Source organism: Protopterus annectens, chromosome 4.part0, assembly GCF_019279795.1.
Source record: "Protopterus annectens isolate FY-2018-M chromosome 4.part0, PAN1.0, whole genome shotgun sequence".
Lineage (NCBI taxonomy): Eukaryota > Metazoa > Chordata > Ceratodontiformes > Protopteridae > Protopterus > Protopterus annectens.
Genome location: NC_056733.1, coordinates 771,454,288 through 771,480,959, shown reverse-complemented (window position 1 = coordinate 771,480,959; position 26,672 = coordinate 771,454,288).

Genomic DNA, 26,672 nt, shown 5'->3' with positions numbered 1-26,672 from the left:
TTATGCACGAGTACTAGGAAGGAATCCAGGGTCATAGCAAGATCAGTTAGTTGACCTGTCCGTTAAGGAGTGAAACATTCAATATATTAGGCTGGATTCATAAAGGTTACCAAAGAGTGTACACTATGTATACACTTACCCCTGGATTCTCTATAGCTTGCACGGCGTGCAAGATCGGTGCAGGAGCTCAAGCAGGCAATATGTCTGCCGTGCGATCCAGGAACAGCCTGCAGGGGCATGCACAAGCGCTCCTGCACTAATCCTGCACAGACTAAGCTCTTGTATGCAAATCACCCCATTTTTTGGAGAAATCTATGTAAATGAGGTGATTTTGCAATCCAGGAAGCTTGCAACCATCAGTGCAGGACTAGTGCTATCTGCAGAAATGTACTCGGTTAATAACCGAGTACATTTCAGCAAAATCCAAAACGGAGCTGTGACAGCTCCAAATAAAGGCTGCATATCATGTAGTAAGCATGCCAATGACCAAGTATAAGGCCATTGGCATTGCAAACAGTAAAATAAATACAGAAATCAACTTTTATTTATTTTATTTGCCGATCTCGGCTGTTTAAGCGTAGGGTAGCGGCGTGCAAATGGGATAGGGGGGGAAATAACAAAGTGAACCTAAATTAAGCATTCTAACTAAAATCAGTATTCTTCCATGCAAGTTAATGTCAGGCAGAAGACAACATGGCAAGTGAGTGGTGGTTGCTAAGGGGGCAGGCTCAGTGTGAGACATGTAACTATGCATTAGCAGGCATTCCTATGCAAATGAGGGGAAGGATAGTGAATCCGTTTTCCCAAGCATGTGTGTCAGGTCCCAACAGTGTAAGAGTAGGAAGAGCTTGGTGCAAGCCTAGGAGTTAGGTGACATCATGGGGGGCATGTCAGGCATACTGTAAGCAGCTTGGTGCCCTGTAACTCGGGTTTGCTCCTAGCTTAGCACAGCTAAGCTAGGGGGTGTGTCTAAAGCTGCTTAGCACTCTTTACAAAGCCTAAGTGGGTGTGCATGCCATGCACCGGGTTTTACAGGAAGAAAAATGAAGTTAAACCAGGAAATAGCAGCACTGTGCACATTTAAGCACTGTGCTTGTGCGGCGCACACCTGGGCTTAAACAGGAATGCAACAGGAAGGGAAAACAGCAGTAGGAAGGTAATCAAGGAGAACTAGCTTAGCTGGCAGGTGAAATGTATCAGAATCAGCCAATTACACAGTCAGCAGACCAGCCCAGAACACTACTATAAACTATGCAAACACCTTCCCCTCTGGTTTTTCCCACATTCTACACCACTGGTGTATACAAGTGGGGCAATTTTAACAAACAAACCTACAAAATGAGAAGGGCTGCAACAGGCAACATAGAACAACATGTGCAAGAGGTTGAGGGTGGTGAGGATGTGAATGCTGCCAATCAACCCACGGTGAGGAGATGGAGAATAGTGTACAGACCCAGGGTAACCTACCAGGGGCTACATGAGCTGGAGATAGTGGAGTGCTATAGAGTGGACAGAGACTTCTTACAGCAAATTGTTGAGCTGTGCTGGCCACACCTGACACACTAAACTGACAGAGGGGAACCCATCCCAGTGGATACCAAGGTATGTGTAGGCCTAGGAATACCAGCCACAGGTACCTCCCAAAGCTCAACTGGGGATATTATGGGGATCTCACAGGCATCAGCATCCAGAGTATTCCACCAGTTCCTGGATGCCATGTCAGCACATGCCAGTGAGCACATATATTTCCTCAACACCTGTGAGGTGTTGGCCAGCAATATGCATTTCTTCCACCAAATAGCAGAATACCCTGAGGTAGTGGGTGCTATAGACTGCATGCACATACACATCAAAGCACCACCTGGTGATCAGGGTAGGGCCTACATCAACCACAGGGGCATCCCCTCCATCAACTGCCAGGTCGAATGTGATGCCTAGGGCATTATAATGAATGTGTGTGCTGGCTGCCCTGGAAGCTATGACAATTCCCACATCTGGCATCTGACGCAGCTATACCAGAGATTTGCCAATGGGGACATCACCTATGGTCACCTAGTAGGGGATGCTGGTTACATACTGGAGCCGTGGCTGATGACACCCATCAGAAATGCACACACACCTGAACAAGAATGCCTTAATGAGGCACACACACAGAGCAGACTTATAATAGAGCGCGTGTTTGGGATGCTCAGGTCATGGTTCCGGTGTCTGGACACATCTGGTGTAGCCTTGCAGTACTCATCAGCTACATGTACCCAAATTGTTATGGTATGTGCCATGCTGCACAATATGCTCCTGTGGAAACAGCTGCAGCAGGAACAGCATGGGGCAGGGCCACACAGCCACCCACCAATGCCAAGGCCCACACAGGCACAGAGTGACGCGGAGGAGGAAAAACCTGAGCCTGCCCCAGTAGGCAGATGGAAGTGTGCCCAGTATGCCGAGGCTGCGGCAAAGAGACAAAGCATAGCACATACACTGACACAGTAGGGACCCAGGGAATGACACCTCTCTCTGACTCACACATACAGTAAAAGGGATGCCAAACATGACACTACCTGTGCTCAACCATGTATAGGGAGTGTACTATGTGCATCCAACATAGGCAACCCTCCAGCACCATCCGCAAGTCTGGCACACCCTCAAGGTAAGTCAATCAACCTACCAATTGCCAAATGGAGTAGAATGTGTTGTTACCTGTATCTATGGTATGGATGTGAGCATGCAAGGGAATGGGTGGCTAAATGTTATGGCAGCAGACAGTAAATACCCATAGTGGCACCATGACATCTGTAACACATACTGGAGTCACCATAGTAACCAGTACTACACAGGGTGACAAAACCCACTGCAGGAAATGTGCTGAGCAACATGTGTGTCCATATGACCCACACATGCCAGTCAGGGCAGTTCACATACCCAACAACAGTCTGAGCCAGCAGGACAGATGTAGACAAATCCAAACAGAGCCTGTGCTATGGCCCCTGAATGATGGCTATGGTTAACCTCCCCCCCAGGCCTACACAGACAGACTACAGCAAGTCAGACAGTGGGATGTTAGTTCTGAAGGGTAGGAAGTCAGACACTAATATGTAGGGCAACCAAAGTAGTGATCTGTAGTACACTGGCATGCCTCTAGTCAGCATGATAGGTAAAAATACAGAATGAAATGGAGTACTGACATACCAGTACAGTCATAGAAAATGTGTACAAATGTCAGGTGTGCCCCCCATCCTACACAGTAATGTAATAACAGTCAGGTGTGCCCCCCAATCCTGTGTAGAAATAGTCAGGTGAGCCCCTCCACCCTACGTAGTAATGTAATTACAATCAGGTGTGCCTCCCCAACCCTGTATAGAAATTTAGAAATAGACAGGTGTGCCCCCCTACATAGTAATGTAATAACAGTCAGGTGTGCCCCCCATCCTGTGTAGAAATGTAGAAATAGGTGTGCCCCCCCACCCTATGTAGTAATGTAATAACAGTCAAGTGTGCCCCCCAACCCTGTGTAGAAATGAAAATAGACAGGTGTGGCCCCCCCTATGTAGTAATGTAATAACAGTCAGGTGTGCCCCCAATCCTGTGTAGAAATGTAGAAATAGACAGGTGTGCCCCCCCATCCTATGTAGTAATGTAATAACAGTCAGATGTGCCCCCCAATCCTGTGTAGAAATTTAGAAATAGTCAGGTGTGCCCCCATCCAACATAGAAATGTAGTAACAGTCAGGTGTGCCACCCAATCCTGTGTAGAAATGTAAAAATAGTCAGCTGAGCCCCCCCCCCAATCCTATGCAGAAATGTAGGAACAGTTAATGCTAAATGCTTGATGTATACCCTGCAGAAACAGCATACCACCTGTCGGTGTACAACACAAAGGTAAGCACTGCAGTACAAACTACCTGGACTCGATCCACACATTAAATACAGATGGGCATACTGGGCATGCTCACGCACTTAAACACATGAGGGCCATGTCTGCAAACAGCAGTGGAAGAGAAATATCTGGCAGTCGCAGTTGTTAGTGCAGCCACTCATCAGTATGCACCACTCATGCCTTGCACACACAGTGGATAGGAATACAGACTTATATGTAAGGATAACACACTATAATAAGCCAAAGGTAGATGTACATAGATGTGTGGAAGAGGGTGACTGTGACAAGGAGCCATCCAGGCCTGTCCCACCCAGCACATAGCCAAAGGGCCCCAACCACATGAGGTTCAGATGTCACTCACTGCAGATACTAGCCACCAGTATCTGTCAGCATTACAGACTATGTGGTGCACGTGCCAGCTGTGCAACATGACTGTACAAGGAAGTAGTCATCTAGCAGCTGTATACACGTACCTGTGAAATATGACCATGTCTGTGCCCGCATGTGGCGTGTCAACCTCTAGATGAATGGGTTATGGCACATGCACACAAACTGCCCTCCCTATAGCCCTACTATGACAAGCTTGCTGAGGTCATCCACTGTGAAATACACCTTTGGGAGAGTTGTAGCCCAATAATCTCCATGGTGCATCCCATAACTTCATACTGCTGTAGTGTGATAAATAGTTAGGTAGGAGTTCAAATCCCAGACATGGCAACTCTGTGTGTGTGTGTGTGTGTGTGTGTGTGTGTGTGTGTGTGTGTGTGTGTGTGTGTGTGTGTGTGTGTGTGTGTGTGTGTGTAGAGAGCAGTGCCTTTTAGGATAGTCACACGCCCTACAATTCAAATGCTCAACTTTGGCAAGGCTGCTGATGTCATCCACCTAGAAATACACCTCTGGGAAGGTTGTAGCCCAGTAATCTACGTCGCGCATCCTGTAACTGCATACTACTGTAGTGTGATAAATTAGTTAGGTAACTGTTCTAATCCCAGACTTGGCAAGTGTGTTTGTGTGTGTGTCTGTGTAGAGAGCAATGCTTTTTAGGGTAGTCACACTTCCTACAATTCAAATGCTCAACTATGGCAAGGCTGCTGATGTCATCCACCTTGAAATACACCTCTGGGAAGGTTGTAGCCTAGTAATCTCAGTAGTGCATCCTGTAACTGTGTACTGCTGTAGTGTGATATAGAACCCTGGTAGGGCTCTATTCCCACCCATGGCAGTTCTGGATGTTTTGTGTGTGTTTCAATGTTTGTGTAGGGAGAAATGCATTTTAGGCTAATCACACTCAGTACATTTCAAATGCCCTACTTTTGCAATCCTGCTGATGTCATTCATTGTGAAATACATCTTTGGGGAAAGAGTACTCCAGTAATCTCTGTGGTGTGTACTATAACTGCATAGTGCTATAGTGTAATAAACTAGTTAGGTAGGGGTTCTACTCCCAGACATGACAGGTGTGTGTGTGTGTGTGAGACACCTGGGCCCAATCTGGAGTGTATTTTGCAAATTTCTTATATGGTGGCCCCAGTATATATCACAATGTCCACCATACAGGGATAACAGATGTGAAATAGCCGAGAGGCTGGGGTGCAAATCCATACCCATACATGTGACATCAAAGCCAGACAATCACAGTTAGCAACCCCAGTATTACTCAGAGCACACTCTCAATCCATGTCTCACACACGCACACAAATGCATAGGCAACAGCCAATATGTGGGAATTACACTGCCTATTGACCACTGATAGTAACTATGGAGTGATTGCAGTGGGCTACAGAGGGCATGGAACCCTGCCCATGTGTCCAATAGGCATGTACATGCAGACAGTACACCTTCCCCATATTCCCCATTGGACACCTGCAACACCTGTGGTGCCATCACAAGTGACCCACAAAGGACATAGCATGCCTGAAAACATGTGCTGTATTGACAGATGCCACTGACACCAGGGAATGCTGTTAGCATGCTATCAATGTAGGTGCAGTGTAGACCTGCTGTCCATTACCAGTTCCCACCACAGGTGGCCAAGACTGGCACATCTGATGAAAATCTGTGTACACAACATGGGCCAGACACCCCAGGTACAGTTCCACATGTCACTGTACATGCATGTGGGAGGATTGCACATCCCAGACACCATCCATGTCATGAACTAAGGAACACATACATATCAAGAGATGCACAGCATTGGCCACACACAATAGTCATCCAGGTGACTGGATGGGGATACAATACCCACCTGTGTGGGCAAATGCAGAAACTACAGCCCTGAGCCACAATGCTGACCATTGTCATGTGGCCTGATGCCAAAGTATACCCATCACCTAGCCTTGTATAGCTGTCTGGCACAGTCGCCACCACACACCCATGCAGAAATGCACCCATGCATGTCAGTGCTGGCACCCTGTGTGTTTGTGTGTGTATTGTATGATGCGTATGATCACATCCACATTCACTACAACCCCCATTGGTATAATGAAGCATGCTGTCTGATGTCAGACATCTCCCCTTACCCTTTGCTCATATCACCTCTGTATGACCCCTATGGTGCAAGTGATACCTGCACAGTAATGTGTTATAGCAATCTCACTAGTGATGGGTTGTATTCCTGGCCCTGCCATTTGTGTCAATGTGTGTGTGCATCCCTGTGAGAATGTGGCTGTGTTGATGCTGGCACCTGTTCATGTGGACAGGCACGTGTACTACACCTACTGTATAGCTACCATATCATTGTTGCAGATGTCACTCGCCATAATATATATGACTCCATAACATGTAGCCTATGTGGTGCATCCAATAACTGCATAGAAATGTGATATCACTACATAGTCATCAGGGGTTTGATAACCTGTGCTGGTAGGTGTGTGACACAAACATGCTTATGTTTTACTCTCCCACCCCTCCCTGACTTGTCTTTGTCTCTGTCTGCCTCTCTCACTCTCTCTCTGGTGGATGTGGAGACCTACACCTGCTTTGCATAGGCAGCAGCATGTGTATTTTAAGAGATGCTCATGATCAGCTGATGGCCTCTGCACAAATTGCAGCCCTCCCCTAGCTGATTGCATGTGGAACAGCTGTGGTAACATTCCCATAGCCAACTGCATGGAAACATACTCCAATATTTAGGAACATCATGTTGGTGTTGGCCCTTTTCATTCACTGTGAGCAGGAACTTATTTATTTTTATTTATTTATTTATTTTATATTTGTTGACTGGGTTTGTCTGAATGGGCTACAAATGCCCATTTTCGGTGGAGGTCCGAGGAGAAAAGCTCCAAAACTAGAACCAGATCTGTTGTTTGGCAAACAGCATCTCAAATGGACTGGGAATTTACCTCTAACAACATACACTGTGGAAACAGGGCAACACAAAGGAGGGGGATGTGCCTGACCTGACTACAGACTGTAAGTGCTGCTATACTGCATTTGGAGTAATGTTGGTTTAACAGTGTGTGTGTGGATATGGCTGTTCTACATGTTCTAATACCTGCCATGTCTGCCATGTCAGTTCTATGCTTATGAGTAATCCCCATCTGTAGGCTCATCTGCAGACTGGGCAGTGTGTTGTGCCTTTGGTTTCATGTGTTACCCACAGAGCATCTATCTGTGAACTGTAGAAGGTAGTGTGAGGATTGCAGTTTGTAAATGGTGAAAGCCATGACAGTGACTGACTTCATATCCCTCATAGGACATATGTTGCAACAAACCCTGTTACAACAGTAAATGTATGAGGTTATCACAGCAACATGTCAATACTGGTCCTGTGTATGTGCTTCCAGCCACAACTCTGTCAACCTTTGTACATATGTCGTGCATTAAGAGGTGCATATGTGCTGTACACCATAATTAGTGTCATCATATCTGATGACAAGCCAGTGAGATATCAGACTGCTACACATGTTGTATACAGTAGGGGGTATATTTGATGACATAACTTGGACATTATGTGGTTGTTTGTACAGCACTGAGGTCTTTGTACTTATGGTGAATGTTGACAGTGTGCGTATTGTTAATATGTACTTTAGCCTGTGTACAGACTGTGGTAGATGTTATTGTTCTAGGTCCTGTCCTATATAATGTTACATGCTGCTCCACTGTATGTTACAGTACTGGCTTACATGTTTGTAGGGCCATACACACACATGTCCCATACCACGGACAGCCATCAGACCAAACTGTGTAGCAGCACAGTATATGTAGGGTTAGTCTGTGAGTGGCACATATGAGGATGGTGTTGAACAGGTAGTTCATATACTGTAATATTATGCTAGCTTACCATATGTGGCTGTGGCTAAGTTCACATTGGTTGTGGTTATGCACTTTCACTCAGGTGTATCTTACCCTGTGCTGTGACATGCCTGTAGAGCCTGCTATATATGCAGATACATGTGCATTCCCCCATAGGAGATGTAGGCCAGTGTTTTGCCAGTCTGCCTGTAGCCTGCACAGTGCATTGTTACATGCCTAGCAGCTTAGTGTATTTACCCAGTGAGATGTCATGTGCAGATACTTGCCAGATGTACTGCTGCCGGGCCTCCTTTAACAGTCATGTATATCAGACAGAACAGTGGGATGCTGTACAGATGTATGTCAATATCTAGTGGGTAGTGTGTGGCCATGACACCCCTGTACCAGTGGCTATTATGTGTCAGGCCAGACAGGGGTGTGTGAATGCATAACCTATGGTGGCAAATGTATACCAGTCGTTATGTGTTATACCCATCTATATGGCTGTTAACATCCATATTGTCAGACATGATATACATATTTTGCACTAAGAGGTTCTGCGTATACCTCTGGACTGTACAGAGTGTGTCAGAATGTCCACATATATTGGCCAATATCTCTGCTGCACTCCATAAGGGCATTATGTGCTAGCAGCGGTATTTTACTATGATGTCCTTAGGATGTCTGTCAGTAACCAATGGCACACATGTGAAATGCAGATTTGACTTCCCACACACACCATGTTTGTGAAGACAATCCCAATTACAGTAGCAATAGTCTACTAATATACCTGCTATACATACCTGACATCCCCTTGCACTATGAAGTTGGGACTATAGGGGCTGGGGTAGGGCTACACTCCATGTCCAGGACATATGGTGAAAATATATGTACATATCATTATCCAGATATCTATATATATGATTACACATATACATATCGACATATAGAGATGGGTATGTATATGTACATAGATATACATATACACACCCAGATATATACATATACAGAGCAATATATGTCTACACATATACAGATAGAGATACATATGCACATATATGTATGGATATCTACAGATGTACTGACAGTAGTAGATAAATCAGAATAGATATGTATGCACATATAGTTATAGATTATATATATATCAACATAACTAGGCATATCTGTACACACAGGATGTGCATACATATATAGTTATATACACATATATCTATATATACATATACATATACCTATATATACACATATGTATATATACATATACATATGTACATACAAAGAGGTGTACACATGACCATATATATGTAGCACTATACAGATGTGTATGAAGACATATGTATGAGTATACATGTGTATGTACATGTAGACATATATATACACCTATGATATGTATACAACCATATTCCTGTCATGAGTAAATGTCACGGTTGTGTATACCCTCCCACATGTATCTCACCGTAGGTATCTGCTATGTGCACATAATGATGAAACAACATATGTGATGCAACAGTCATATTATTAACAAGGACTACACAAACTAGGAACTAAAGGCAAATGTACAATACTACTCAATATGTGTATTGACAGCTATATTGGTAAAACAACAGCTGTCTCGACAGTGGTCATGGTGTAGTGGTTAAATGCTGTGACTTTAATGTAAAGTGTCCTGGGTTCAAGACCTGCAAGGGCTGTTCATTTTGTTGCTGGGCAGAACAATGACTGTCAGATACAGAGTGGTTAAGGCAATTTTGAGCAGCTTTAAGCTCATTTGCATGGGTTTGTGCGTAGCTAAGCTGTGCTAAGATATGGGTAAACATACGGGCACATATACAGTGTAGGCAGTGCTTACCAGTGCGCAAATCAGCTTAACTGTTATATTGCAGCAATGTTGATACTTGGTAAGCATAGCTTAGCCCTGGTAACCAGGACACACAACCCAGTCTGATAACATGTAATAAGTGTATGCAATGCCATGTACAATACATGCATCTATGTGCTTTCATTACAGTAGCAAGGGGTGTGAGTGTCATGTGTGGGACACAGACATATATTAGGCCTCTACAGCACTGTTATCCATGTGAATGTGTGACATACAGGTGTAGTAGCCCAGGGTATGTGCTGTCACACTGGCATGTAGTGTATCATGGCAGTACTACTGTTGACAGTGCTAACCCAGGCAAGAGCAGAGTGCTTAATGTAATACTGACAACAGGCACACCTGCAAGCATGGCTGGACACCAACCACTCCCTGTTGTATAACTGGTGTTTGAGCTATGTCACAGTATATACCCCTTACTGGTCTGTCAATGCACTCATGCTACTGCATAGCTACCAGCCAAGCTGATGACTATCAGTCCCTGTACAGATGCGCAGATGGCAGATATCCAGCTGGGATATGTACAGGCAACATACACTTGATTGACGCCCTACTATGCATGTGCAAGAGATGCATATCCCTGTATTACTAATGTTGGGGTATACTATAGGTTGTATCGCAGTCGTGGCCAATGTGTGACGGTGGGTATGACAGAGTGTCATCATGGGTTTCAGGGAGTACAATATCCAGTGGGGGATGTGGATGCTGTGTACACTGTTATTACACCAAGGTGCACCAGGTATATGTGCCATGTACCATGTTATGGTTACAACTGTCACCATCAATCATACAGGTAACTGTTACCACAATCCAAGCCTGTTATGCATGTGATGTGTGCAGCCTACCTGTAACACATTGGAGATATGGTCAAGATAGTTAGCAGCGATAGGCCCTGGTATTTCAGATGTGTCTCTGGCTGTTATGTGTCTGTAAATGTGTATATGATGGTATGCCACACTGCGTATCATCCAAATACACCCATTACAACCCCCATTAGCATACTATACATGCTGAGGGATGTTCTGCATGTACCATGTAACCTGGTACACACCTCACCCTAAATGCTGTGTGGTGTGGGAAATGTAAGCCACACACATCAGTATCACGACATAGCTAGGTAGGGGGTCTAGTCACAGTGTGCGTGTAATGTGGATGGGTCTACATCAGGTTGCAGGGTATACACACCACAGCGGCCCACCTGTCCTTGTGGCACAGGCAATAACCAGTATAGTAACCTGTGAAATGTGTTCGACTGTACCCCAGATATGTCACAGCCATGATGTCAGCACAGTGTCATACCCCATGGTGCAATATGACTGCAGACCATCCTCATACCGACACATGTACACCTGCAACACACATGGATAACATTTTAGAGACCACAACCAACCAGTGTTACTAACAGCTATAAGGCATCATTGCTGGATGGCTACACTACCTGCCAAATATGCCTCACACTCTACTCCCTACAACATGTTACACTGTAGGACTGTGGTACACTGCTGTACAGTCATGGTATGCATCAGAACCATATCAGCCTGCCCCTGCATCGATGGTATGGATGACAGGGATGAGGCACAGGTATCATCATTTGCACAGGGTGTGGTGTTGATTTGCCAAAGGCCAAGGGTGGGCCATACATTTGACATCATGTGTGTGGGTGAGGGGTGTACTCTGGGGAGCTGGCCAAGGTGATGTGGTGTGTGTAGGTATGGGGTTGCCTTAGGTGTGTTTGCATAGTGTGTGGGCATGTATGCACACAGTTCTGCCATGTGGCTGCCCTACACAGGTGTTTATGGACAGCTGCTGACCATACCTGACAGGGCGTGCAGTTCACTGCCTCTGGTCATGGACACATGGACTGTGCCTGCCAGGGGTTCCACGGGCACGTCCAGGTATAGGCGTCGATGTGCTACTCTCACTTGCTGATGACATTCATCTGCTGGTATCAGGTCCCTCCTGGGACTGGCTAGGACCATGTGCATGTGGCCTGCTGTGGTGTGGTGTGGATAGCACACCCCTGCACTGCCCGGGCTGCTACTGCCACTACGGGAGCCCCTTGGTATCCTAGCATGTCCGCATTGACTGCCAGCTGTTGGTGTTGCTGGCCCACATCCAAGCAGGCGTCTCGGCATCCCCACCACATGTTGAAGCACAGACACACCACGGTCGATGAAGGCCATCTTCTCATCATGCCATCTATCTGCTTGCTTGGTAGAAGCACAGATGGCACTCGAAAGTTCTTGGAGGTTGTCACTTACAGATGCGAGAGCAGCCCTCTGCAGCCTAAGGCCCTCTCTGGTGTAACACTCAATACATGCCTGCAAAGCCATTACAGCCTGAAACATGCTTCTGCTGGTAGCAGCTATGTCGCCTCTGCCAGGGGCATGATGTCCAGCAGCCCTACCATGAGCACTCTGGTACATCTACCTATGTGGCAGCCTGCTGGATATCTGGTTATGCCTGCTGCAACCAGACAAAGTAGGCATGGTTACCACACTTTCCTGTGCCAGCCACTGAATGCCAGCTGCCCCTCTGCTATGGCCACTGGTGATGGGGTGTGTATAGACACTGAAACTGTGTGCGGAGGTGGGGTGGCTAAAAGGGGGAAGTCAAATGTTGGCACAGTGTTGGCCCCTGACAACCCCACCTGTGCCTCAACATTACTATCATCATCATCATCGGTGTCTGTATGGGCACCTACATCAGATTGCTTGCAGGAGGGACCCTGACCCACCTCGCCACCTGTGGGGGAAAACAATAAATGCACTTTAAAACCTGTACAGCATTGCCTAACAGTAAACACACACACACACACACACACACACACACACACACACACACACACACACACACACACACACACACACACACACACACACACACACACACACTTCCATAATACCTACTTGTCCATGGCTTTACAGACAGTCCCACGTATATGTCCATGTGTTACCGCAGCCTGCATCACACTTGTTAACATACACACATTGATACCACTCATTAACATCACAGTCCTCTAAATGCCCGCACAACACAAGGCCTGTTGCTACTTTACCTCCTTGACCTGTGTGTAGTGGATTTACATGGCCTTACTGCTGTCATTCGGTATGCACCCTCTGTATGGCCGGAAATTATGTGCATGGCCCCTATATGTGTGGGCTACTATGTTGTATCCATAGTATCTCCCACTGGTGTGTCATGTGTATGTAATGCTCAGTACATGCCAAATATGCTGTTCCATCAGCCCATCATGTGACACCTGTAATATTTGGATACACTCCCTGGTGAAGATTATTACTTCCCCAATGCATCTGTAGAGCTGCATACATGGGTTGTAGGTGACCTCTCTCCTGACTGTGATATTAAGTGTGTACCTGGAGTCCACCTTCCCCCTGGATGCCTGTTCCATGCTACACACCATATTATACTATTTGCTGTCCTGTGATTACACACATGACAGGTATTCCTGGTGTGTACTGTGGCAGTCCATGTCCATGTACTGCATGGTACCAAAGGGGGGTACAGCCATATGAACACCCCACAATCACACGTGCATACATGGCCACACACACATGCACACACGCATCATACATGCATCTACCTACCACCACTTCACCAGAGTGACCCTGCAGGCAAACTAACTAGCCACCAGGATGCACGCGCACACACACACACACACACACACACACACACACACACACACACACACACACACACACACAAACATACAGGTGAAGTTGCACAATGATTGTACACAACAGTCCTTGTATTACCCATCTGCCAACATGTGGAACATATGGTACAGAACAGCATGCAGTTCAGCTATAGTCAATCCATGCTAGAAACAGTATACATGTGTGTGATGCATGTGCTGTGTCACTAGGTGATGCCCCTTCCCCTGGATACCACTGCACCCATATACACAGTATTGCTGTGCACCTGTTCTGCACCCTGCCATGTACTGTGCACCACAACTCACAGGTGTACAACCCATTGCGGAATGTGTAGTACTGTGTCAGTTATGTCAGCTTTACTTCTCACAGCCCCTATGTTTTTCAGCAACACATGCCTGGGATGATATGTGGACTGTTGTCATTGGTGAATGCCTGATGCCTGATTTAGCTGTCAACATCAACAGATCATGTACGACCACTGCAGAAATGCTTACACTGACAACCTTCAGAGCATACCATCCCTATAAGGGGTGTACACACCTTTATTGATTTTACACATACATCCTTGATCTGCCATGGGACCACATCACTGCATATCTTAATAGTACACAAGCCTGGTATGTGACATATGTCCTGTACTTTCACATGCAGTGTCTACAGAATGTGTTAGGTGTGTGGCTGCTGACCACAATGCATACACACCATGTGGGCATATGTGTACACAACCTTATCATGGCGGTTTATCACACCTCTTGTTGTGTGTACTATAGCAGTCACTGCTCATGGCAGGGGTACACCAGCATAGGCCTTCTGCATTTGCCAGTGTATGTTCAGTCTACCCTACACATGTCCCCCTATTCTGCATGATTACAAGGTCTACTCATGTGCACATCCCATGGTGTTCACACAATGCCATCACTATTGCAGTGTGGGTAGGGTTACGGCTGCCACAGGTCCTGAACCTGACTATATGCAGATAGAGCCATTCCTACCATCCTTAGGATCCCTGCTGCAGTGCACTGGTGTGTCATGCTGAGACCCCCACCTCAGCTTTTATACAGATGCATGACAGGTAAGCCTTACATATTTGTGTCACTTTGCGGTGTCCCATACACTGAACACCACATGTTGCAGCCTAGACCCAGCTGATAACTTGGACTACAGTAATGCCTTATGCCATAGTGTATCTCTGCAACAGTTGGCATTGTCCTACAGGTATATACACTGGTGTTGCACTGTATATGGGTGTTGTTCAGAACATGTCACTACTGTAGGCCATTTCTACCACCAGTATGTTACTCCCTGTGGACACATTCCGCAATGACAAGATAGACAATAAAACCTCGACAAACTGTTAAAAACAAAAAAAAAAAGCAAAAAAAGCAAGAGCTAAAAAACTAGAAGAATTTAATGTAAGCACTTTCGGAAACGCCAATACGTTTCCTTCCTCAGACATGCAATTTCAAAACTTTACGGCGTAGATATATAATGCACTAACTGCCCAATTAAACAATTAGTATTTTTCTCATGACAATTAATACAAACGAATTCCTTACCAGGAACTTATAATCATATTGTGTCAATATAAAAGTTACTTTCCAGAGAATCAATTGTAAACATGTTATATCACAAAACAAAAAACACAGTAATCAGCTCCACAATTTTTAGTTGCCCTAACAAAACCCAAATGGTTGATGTTGAATAAACATCATTCGTTTTTAAAATGCTAGAATTTACTTATTTTGTGAAAAATATGTAATTATCCAACTAAGAACCATATTAAATAATATTGAACAATGGCCATCAACAAAAAGTAATGTGAATAAAAATCCTAATAATGAAAGAAACTCATTGCAATGACAAGATGTTAGTTATCATGCAGGTGTGTGACATTCCCTTTCAATACCCCATCATGGTCACCCCTGTGAGACCATGCATTTCACAGCAACAATACATGCACATGTACAGCATGCATTCAGGGTAGGTGTGTTAGATGTGTGTATGGAATATCCGATTACCATTACATGCCCGGTGTGTTGGCATGCTTCTACATAAGACATACTCACCAGCTACAGGCTGCTGCCTTGTTGTTATCCCGGAGGGACCTACATAAGAGGGTGAGAGATGCAATGTCAGTGGCCATACCTGTGGCACTGCTACAGGCTGGGTACAGTACATCAACGGTAAATTCCCACAATACTACCACATCTGGACATCTGTTTATTACTACAATTCAGCAACACAATATATTTATGACATGTCAGATATGCATGATCTACCTGTACCACTGCGGATATTTACACAACAGTTTTCTACTGATGTGCCCTGTGTCCTTACCTGCATGCTCCTCAGCTGGTGTATGGGTGACACCCACCTCCACGAAGGGGTCCAGTGGCTGTTGGTGTTCTGGACAGGCAGGTGCCACAAGGCTGCCCAGGAGCTCCTCCACATGCATCAGGGGGGGAGGGAGGATGGCATGACCCTCCCCTGTGGTGAGATGATCCCGCTGGACTGCAGCAGCACGTCGACAGCATTGCGAAGTAGGACAGTACAATGATGCCGTACTTGCTCATAACTGCGGTTGTGCAGTCCTATATCATTGACCCTGTGGACTAGGCCATTCCATAGGGTGGTCCGCTTTTGCTGCTCATGTGCATGCCTGCCAAACAGCAGTGGATGGTGCTGAATTATGTGTGCTATCACCACGTCATTCTCAGCAGTGGAAAATGTGAGCAACCATGCATGTGCCATCTTGACTGACAGACATAAAGATGGAAACAGGTCTGAGCAACTCATACAGCAAGGTTACCACAGTTCATAATACACATCTCTGTTACCCCCCACCATATTAGCTTCAACAAACTGTACACACAACTCATTAGGTATGGCTACAGCTTAACTACCGTTCAGACAGATTTTGTATTGTACCACACCTTCTGCTATGTGATTGTAGACATGTCCCCTGTGTGGACACTATCATTGCTGGCCTGTTACAGACTATTCACCTGCATGCCATTGTCAGGGCCACTATGGTTACATATATGCCAGTGGTATGGCTGCTCTGAAATTGCTGCACATCTGACATTCTGTGTTATTGAGGATATCTATACATGCTGTTGGACATGTTCCAGGATTATGTAGACTATCACTACCAACAAATGTTCTATAACAGTGACACAATAACATGTATATGTTCTAATGGCCAGCTAATCCACCTCTTTACACCCATCTGCCCATGATACCTGGCCACATCACATATGTGTCCCAACCTGGGGCCTCCTCATGTACTGTTACAGCAATAGCATCAGGTGGAACCACCCAGGGGATGTTGGAACCCCCCAGCAGGGCACACACAGGCATGTTCCTGTTCCCTGAGCTCAGGTCTAGCGTCTGTTCCATACTGGGCTCCACAGACACATGAGGGATGTGCTACACTAGTCTGAGGCACCCAGTACACATTCACACACCCAACATGCTCCTCCTGCTCAGCCTCCAGACCAGGCACCTTCAGGACATGGACTGCTGTTGTGAGTGGCAGTGGGTGGGAGGCTTGTTCCCATTGTGCCCATATTGGGGACCATGGAGCATCCACATAATAGATCACACACACCATCCACGGTGTTTACCCACCACATGTCACATACCACCCCTGTAGACTGTCCTCTATATCTACCAATCTTGACTACCTCCACATGTGTACCTGCCATACTTCCCCATATTTCCATTGCATACTTCACAGACAGGGGCAATGTGGTGCCAACAAGGTACTAACATGTGACATACCCATCCATGGTGCACACAATGCTAGCTGTAGATATCTATGTGTATTGCTATGTGTGCTGCTGCTGTGGTAGTGATATAGGGGGCATATCTTTACATACATATATGTTTGTATGGGTGTTTGTACATATGTAGACGTGCATATAGGTATATATCTATATATGTGTAGATATATGTGATGTCATATATATGTGCACATATATATGTTTACACATGGGTATATGTATATTTCTGGACATACATGCTGATATAGATATATATCCTTATACATTATATATGTGACATGTACACATATGCATTCCTATATGTGGGGTGCATTCAGACATCCACTCCGCGATCTCACAACACCTTCCTGCCTTGCTACAACACAGACAGGTGCCACATATGGACACAGCCGGACATTAGTGGGGTATATGTGGGACCTGATTGCAGGTAACCCTATTACACACCTATGGCATTCTGGCATGCTACATTACAGATTCACCTGAGTATCCTGCCAGTGGTGGGTCATGGCTCCCACATGTCCATCATGATGGCATTACTTCCACCACCAGATATTGGCCACGTAATATACATACTTCCCATTACACAACACCTACTATGATGGCTTACATCTTGTCTTTCAGTGTTGACCTGCACAGTTAACAGCTATGGTCCACTACCCACAGGACCAGTCACTATTGTCCATAGCAGTTGCTCAGTTGAACATCATCACAACAGCATCTGATTGCACATATAACTCATTCCACATCATCTATCCTATTATAATAGATCAGGTACTACATTCTAATACATGTACATATACTTCACATACCTGTTGTGGGAATGATGTCTTTATGAATGGCAGCTGCCTAAATGCCTGCGTCTTCAGCTGTTAATTTGATGAGCTTTAGTTTTTCTTTTTTCCGCTTTTGCTTTCTCTCTATCTCCCTCTCTCTCCAGTCAATGGATTGAGCTGCTTTGAGTAGATTGTAGCCTGGCTTTAGTAGGTGATGCACTTGATCAGGTGTTGGCCTTTACATCAATCAGTGTGCTACACTTGCTAACTGCATGCAGCTTGCTGTGTAGTACTTCCAATTACCACTGTCATGGCAACCACCTACTATAAATCCCTATATCATGTGGGTGTGTTCCCTTTACCTTTCCAGTGTGATGGACATCCTTCCTGTGTGTGGGCATCAGTGTTACAGACAGCAGGTAGCAATACCTCTTACAGGAGAACCAGCACACTCAGGCCAGCTACATATTTGTAGGAGGTTCCAGAACTACAGACAGAGTGTGAGTAGAGTTGTGCTATGCTTTGTATAGTACTGGTGTTACAGAGTGGGTGTGTACATACTAATTTACCTTGGAATGCAGTCTGTCTGCATAGCTCTCAACTGTGTGCTTATCCTCTTGGTGGCCAGAGTTGTGCCTATCATGTTTTGTCTGTCCACCACACAGGTCCTGTGTCAGATATTTCACTGGCAATGTGTGCATTGAGTGCTGTCAGTACATGGCTACATCCATTTATGTTTCTAACCTCAATTCCCTGACTAAGGGTATGTTGCAGACTATCCTGTAACACCAGCAACTTGCTTAGTGTATGTCAACAGTTTTCCACATATGGGCCTGTGTTCCAGCCTCTGTCCTCCACCTACATACCAAACTTTGCACATATGACATGCTGTCAGGGGTTGTTCTCTAGTGGGCTGTGAGTATATCACACTGCCTTTGCTGCCATAAGTCCACTGCTGTTGTATCCTCCACACATACGGTGGGGCTGGGGCCATATATGTGTGGGTTTCACCTACACAACACATGTGTGCCCTTATGCACTCCAGAGGCCAGTGTATGTAACAGTGGTATATGGCCTTGTATTATTGAGTCTGTGGGGGATGCACCATAAATGACCTAGGTTGTTACAAAATGTGAGGGTATCAGGGGTGATCTGCCTTAATGTATCTGGATGTACAGTACCGAATACTTCACCTATATTTACATTACTTACATAAATTGGGTTAATGCAGGCCTACTGCCTCCTGCATACAGACTGTTCTGTTTGTCAGTGTGTTGTGACGGTATCAGTTATGCCTTGTTATGTAACAGTCTCATCCCATTTGATCAACTAAAGTCTTTACCACTGAGTGATTTTGTACAGAGTGTAGTTAAAGGCTGCTGAACTATACACCTGCATTACTTACTGTTGATTGTTTGGTATCCTGTGGCCCAGTCTGTCTTTACTATTGCACAATTTGAAGGGCTTGGCCTGAACAGCAACAGTTGTGAACCTTTTCAGACTACTGTATTAGTATAACTGTTTCACAGTTGCATTACTCTGTTTATATGGATGTCAGTGTCTGAACAGCTATATGACATGGCATATAGAACTGTAATAGTACACAAATAAAGGTTTTCCATTTCTGCAAACCTGTGTGTGGTGTTTTTTCCTATGACCTCTCTGTGGGTATATGTTGCAGGCAACGATTGTCATTTGTATGGGTGGCCCATACAGTGTCCAGTTGTTCAGGTGTTAACTGTAGGCATAGTGGCTGTTCCATATTGTATGCACCTTCTACATATGTATCTTACTGTACATTTCTCTGCGTGTGTATGTGTAGTCAGATGTATATATATATATATACATATATATATATATATATATATATGTGTGTGTGTGTGTGTGTGTGTGTGTGTGTGTGTGTGTGTGTGTGTGTGTGTGTGTGTATCTGTATCTGCATATATGTGTCTGTGTATATGTATCCTGGGGATGTTGATAGCTTCCACATTTTACATTTTCTATGGAAGGCAGACTGTACTGCATGATATGTTACCAATACCAGCCTGAGATCATACAGGTGGGATGTAGTACTGTTAACATCTTGTGCCCATGTCATGTCAGGTCCTGGTTATGGCATCTGCAACACTTGGTAGTGTATTGCAGGGCAGATGTGTTTGGCTGTGAGGGGGGTATGCCTATTCGTACAAGACATGTGTTGTTTGGGGCCTGTTTTTGTTAATCTACCATTGCTATCTACAGATGAATGGCCATATATATATATATATATATATATATATATATATATATATATATATATATATATATATATATATATATATATATATATATATATATATATATATATATAACTATGTTCGTATATACCTGCATAGATATATATCTTTATACATATATGTAACTTGCTGTGTATATAGACATGTAGACATATATATGTGTTGATGTAGGCATTTGCATGCATATATGTTCATATATATTTATATATATATGTATATATTTCTAAAAAAAAAAAATATATATATATATATATATATATATATATATATATATATAGATATGTTGTATCTGTTTATATATTATTATATTTACACACACACATACATCTAAATGTTGGTATACGTTCTCTGTACTGTTGCATGACTGGCTGGATGATATGTTTCTGAAAACATCAGATTTATGTATATCAGGCATGGCTTAGTGGTAAATCACTTTGTCTATGCTATGCAGGGTCCTGGGTTCAAGACTTACAGAGGCTGTTTATTTTGTTGCTGGGCAGAACATGGGCCGTTGGATACAGAGTGATTTAGGCACTTTAAAGTAGTTGTAAGTGGATTTATGCGTGTTTGCGCAGAGGTAAACACTGCTAACTTCCAGTTACAATTTCTAATACTCACTTAGCATCTAAATTGCTTAACCAGTGTAGGCATTGCTTACCCCGGCACAAATAGGCTTAGACCCGTATACTGCTGCTTAAAAGTATTTACTCCTGCTTACCCCCACACTAATTTCTTTAAAAGAGAATAAAAAAAGGGTTAATAGGAAAGTGGTGAAAAAGGGGCACAAAGAGACAATGACAGTAGGGGAAAATATATAGGGATGTGCAGGAAGGGTGTAGGGAAGGTCCATAGCTGCCCATTTCTTCCACAGCAACAGCTGTGCATATACACTGAATTTGAAGGTAGATTTGGACACTCAAACCACTGGGAGAGGGGGTGACGACAACAATAATAAGTTGTGATGCCAATTAAACCGGATTACATGTGTCCAGTGGACACGTGTGAAATGGACAGCTATGTATGGGGCAAGATTTTTTTTGTGGGAACAGATTGCCCTTTTTTTTTCAGGTGAGAGTGGAATGTTGGGGAGCAGTAGTAGGTATATTTGGGGAGGTAGGTTGGGTAAGTTAACAGACAGACACACAAGATGCATACAGGGGTGGTATATGACACATGTGGGGGGTAAACACCTTGATGGGGAGGGGTTTTGGGATATCGGAAACCCACAAACCCCTTAGTGGTAACAGTGGGACTGAGATCCCCACACATTGGCAGTCACCACTGCACCTTCTCATCCCCAAAGGTGGCTGTGCTGAGGGCTGAGCCACAGAGCCAGGCTGACTCTCTAATCACAACACACAGCCCTCAAGCTGGCGTAGAAGATCACCAAACTGCTCATTGATCGCACTACGCACCATGACCCTGACCTGGCAATGAGTGACAGGTGCCGAGTCCCATCCCCGAGGCAGTTCCACCCAAAGGTGGTGCAGGACCAATGGACAGGGAGGTCCGGGGTTGGGCCCCAGACATGCTGGTGCCCGGTGCCTTGGCCAGCTGAGGTGGGAGTGGTGAGTCCTTCTGGACCGGCCTTCCCGAGTGTGCTATAGTGTTTAGATTTCATCATCATATATGGGTTAGTATAGTCAATACATTCCAGGGTTAGGTATAACAGGATGCATAGATATTTCCATTAACCCAGACACCATATATGGAACAGTTGCACAGCAAACAAAACTCATGCATATATGGGACCACAGTGATAATAAGAACAGCATGCAGGTACATTGATGGCACCATGCCATCAATGTTGGAATAATTCAATATGGCACATGCATGGGAACCATTAAAATATTTGTCAAACAACTGGACATTATCAGAGTCAGTACATACCAGTTGGGGTGGGTATGTTGATTATTGTTGGAGATAAGGTGGTGGGGTGAAAGATGTCAATTAACAAGTAGTATATTCCTGTAGTCCACATTACTTTCCTAGTCAGTGCTGTTATCTGTACCTTACAAGTCTTACTACACTACCCTATAGCCTTATTTTGGGCAGTGATATGGCTGTCATCATCATTACACATGAACCGGTTTTACCTGCAGTATACACCTCTTACCTGGTATACCTGTGGAAGGAATGTTTGTTAACACTGACTAACTGTTTGTAAACATATGCCTGAATTCCGGGTTGATGTTTTGCACTATGCTATCCAACTCTTTCTGCACAGACTCTGACCATGTGTTGACTACATGCTGGTGTGCCTGGACATATCTAGAATATTGCCCTCTTCCACATTTAGTAACCTGACGCACACATATACATGCTTTCCTACACAGTTATATTATGTAGCACAGTGTGGGTGACAGTGACCAGTAATACTTTATTCAGAGAAACTGCAACACTCACAATCCCCTACAATACCAGGGTGGACAGTTCCAGTACAGGTGATATGGGTCTGTATTTCTCAGCACAGTGTTTGTATCCAGCGTACCTGTGGGAGCAATGTTTGTTAGCACTACCTGACTGTTGCTACACAAAGTTCCAGATTACACATTAGTATTATGCACATACATCTCACTCTGTTACTGTACACACTCTGGTCACAGCTTGACAACATTGGAGTGTAGATAGGACATACTTGAAATATTACTCTCCTAACAGTTTTGGGGGTTGCTACAGTGACAGGTGTGTTCTTATGATGGTTGAAAATCACTTGTATTCCCTGTTTGCTGGCTATACATCTGGGATCATCCCACAGACTTACCAGGGGGACAGGGAGCAACAGATATGGGCACATACACTGGACATTCTGTCCTCATGTGTACAGTTGTGGGGTATGAATCTGTATGCAGTCTAAGTCCACTCCCAGGATTCAGATCATGGCTGTGTCTGCTACAACTTAAACACTGTCCATCGCAGTTGTGTCTGCTATATTGATATTGCTATATATCTCCAAGCTGCTTTCTGTCTTATTAATCCACTGTGCTTATGCATTCTGACCTTGTATAACAACACTCTTATACAGATTTCCTAGACAGTTATATGTTGTAGGACAGTGTGGGTGACAGTGATGTGTAATACCTCATTATTCAGAGCAACTGTATATCATTCTTGTATTTCTGGGCACAGTGCTGGTATCTGACAGATATGTGGGAGGAATGTTTATTAGCACTACCTGAATGCTCCCATGCACAGTACCAGGTTCCACATTACTATTATGCACATACATCTCACTCTGTTACTGTACACACTCTGACCACAGCTTAACAAGTTGGGGTGTAAATGGGACATATGTGGCTTCTTAGTTACATAAGGTATTGGGGAGTTGCTAGTGTGCCAGGTTTATTGTCATAGATGTGTGTCAATCAGTTGTATTTCCTCTTTGCTGCCTATACGTCTGGGATCATCCCACTGATTTCCCAGGGGGACAGGTTGATAGGCAATAGATATGGGCCACTTTAATAGACATTCTGGACATATTTGTACAGTTGTGGGATATAATTCTGTATGCAGACTACTACCACTAGCAGGATTTGAACCGTGGCTGTGCGTGCTAAAAAAATAACAGTTCACATCTCAGTTGCATGTGCTATTCATTTTTTGCTGTTAGCATTTTCTATGTTTACTGTCTGTGTGTCTCTCAGTTGTACTAAATGGCTTCTGGGGATTACACCTGTTATATACCGGCATTCCTACATATTCAATTTATGGTGCATGGTGTGGGTAACAGTGCTTAATACTATAGTACTATTACATGATTGCAAATCTACATTACCATATGATACCAGAATATACACATGCAGTCCAGCAGTTAGAGCTGTTTTGTCAGAATATCATACTTTTATTGCCATACAAACAATATGAGACTCTTTCTGCCATTTTCTCTAGTGTATGCAGTACTTGCCTTAAACAATATGGGTTTTATACTAGCAATTAATTTACTACTACTTTTATTTTTATTTCCTATGACAGTAAAAGCATGACTATTACTGACCTGCCTCACGTCACAACCATGCCAGGTGGCTGATGTGGACCTCCTGGTTCACAGCCCTCTCTGATGCAGCTGTGGGGGACATAAGAGGAATATTTAGCCATACCTATCCATGATATACCTGAGCTGGCACTTATTACACACATACTGGGGTGATACTTACATAAACCTGGAACATCCCCTGATGCTCTAGCCTCTTGAGTCTCTCCTCCAAGAGGTCCCCCTTCTTACACTTCAGGTCAGCATAGTAAGGCTTGACCTGCACACTAGTTCAGGGTATGCCAGTGGCACTGGTGAGGTCACGGACGAGATGGTCCCAGGTCTCTGCCTTATATTTAGAGCCCTGGTACTGGCCCTGCAGCAGTCTCCATGCATGGTCTTTAACTAGAAGTCCTGTCATGACCTTGGACTCCTGGATGCACCAGCGCTGTGCCTGGAAGCGCAATCCTTCTCTCCTTACTGCCATAGTGCCTGCAAGGGAAAGCTATGACCAGTTATGAGATGTATTCCTGCCTCTTGGGTTTAAGTAGAGCCGATTTCCCACACTTTTCCATGATTGGTCAGTTTTGAAAAGGCTAAGCTATGGGCAAACCTGCTTACCTAAGGTTGGCATTATTTAAAGGGGTATACCACTGGGCAGAAAGAGTTAGCTGGTCTACACATTGCTCACACCCCCTAAGCTGGCCTGTGCAATGTTTAGCATTACTTACATTGGACTTTGCATTATATTTCCTTTTTGGCATTGATTTCTTATTCATTACATCTTATATATCTGCCCGGTATCCATGATTATTGTGCACGTACAGTCTATGGGGTCCTTGTGTTTTATTGGGGACTTCAACACTCTGTTACAATTACACCTTACTTTTGGGCTTACTGCTGTACTCCAGTTCACATATTTATGTTATGTAGTGGGTTATGGCACATATGACTGTTTACTGATGCCTTTCACAGGTTCAGTTTGGTTATACTATGGTGAGGACTTGTTTGTTACTACCTTATTCTTCTGTACTTCTGTGATGGCTTGGTGGATAACTACTGGCACTATGGTGTACAGGGTCCTGGGTTTGAGACCTGCATGGCTGTTTATTTTGTTAATGGGCAGAACAAGGACCATTGGATACAAAGTGATTAAGGCACTTTTGACTGAGCAGTTGTAAGTGGGTTTGCGCGACGGTAAGCACTGCTAACCTGCAGTTACATCTACTTACAGAGAGTTAGCTTTAGAATTGCTTAGCCAGTGTAGGCATTGCTTACCACTGTGCAAATGGGCTTAAGGCTACTTACTAGTGCTTAAATATGTTTACTACTGCTTATTTGTGCTTAGACCTGCTTACTAGTGCCTTATTCATTATGAAACTGACACCTCACATGTGCATTTACTGCAGTACTCCAGTTCATAAATATATGTTATTTAGTGGGTTATGCAACAAAAATATTGGTCATAAAGTGCTTTGCCTTGTAAAATGGAATGTGCTGCAGTGGGACTCAAACCGGGAATACCTGCTCGTAAGGTGAATGCTCTACCCACTACACTATTGCTGTGCTGCTTCATTTGCATATATCTTCCTTGTTATCCTCTTCAGCCTTTTAAGCTGCTTTAACTGTAGCTAAGCAACAAGTACACCTGCACACCTACGGTTATCTGTAATCAGATTTTATAGAAAAAACAATAGGTTTCTTCATTTTATTTAAATGTATTGTTGCTGTTGTACACATGGGGGACTGTTGGATGGGATATGCAGACACCTATGAGCGGTCTCACTCATTTCTTACCCCTTTCTGCTGTTCTACATTGCGGGGGTGTGTTTATTCTGAGACACACCCTGCACTCTTACACACTCCGTGTAAACCTAGGAGCTCGGGCAGCGCACATTATTAATATGCATGGCACGCTGCCATCCTGCTCCTAAACGGTCCCTTCCATGCAGGACTAAGCTAGTCCTGCATGGAAGATTAGTAAATCCGGGGGTTAGTGCAATCTTTCTGAGTGAATAAACAAGCATTGTGATAGAGCTGTTCTTCAGTTCAGAAAGTGTGCAATTTGTGGTCACGTTTATGAATCAGGCCTATTATCTATACCAGTACAGTCCTTTTTATGTACCATGTCTATCCTGATACCTGGTTAAATATGAACATAAAGTCTCACCCTGAAACAAACCCGAATTTAAGGTCTTCAAAGGGGTC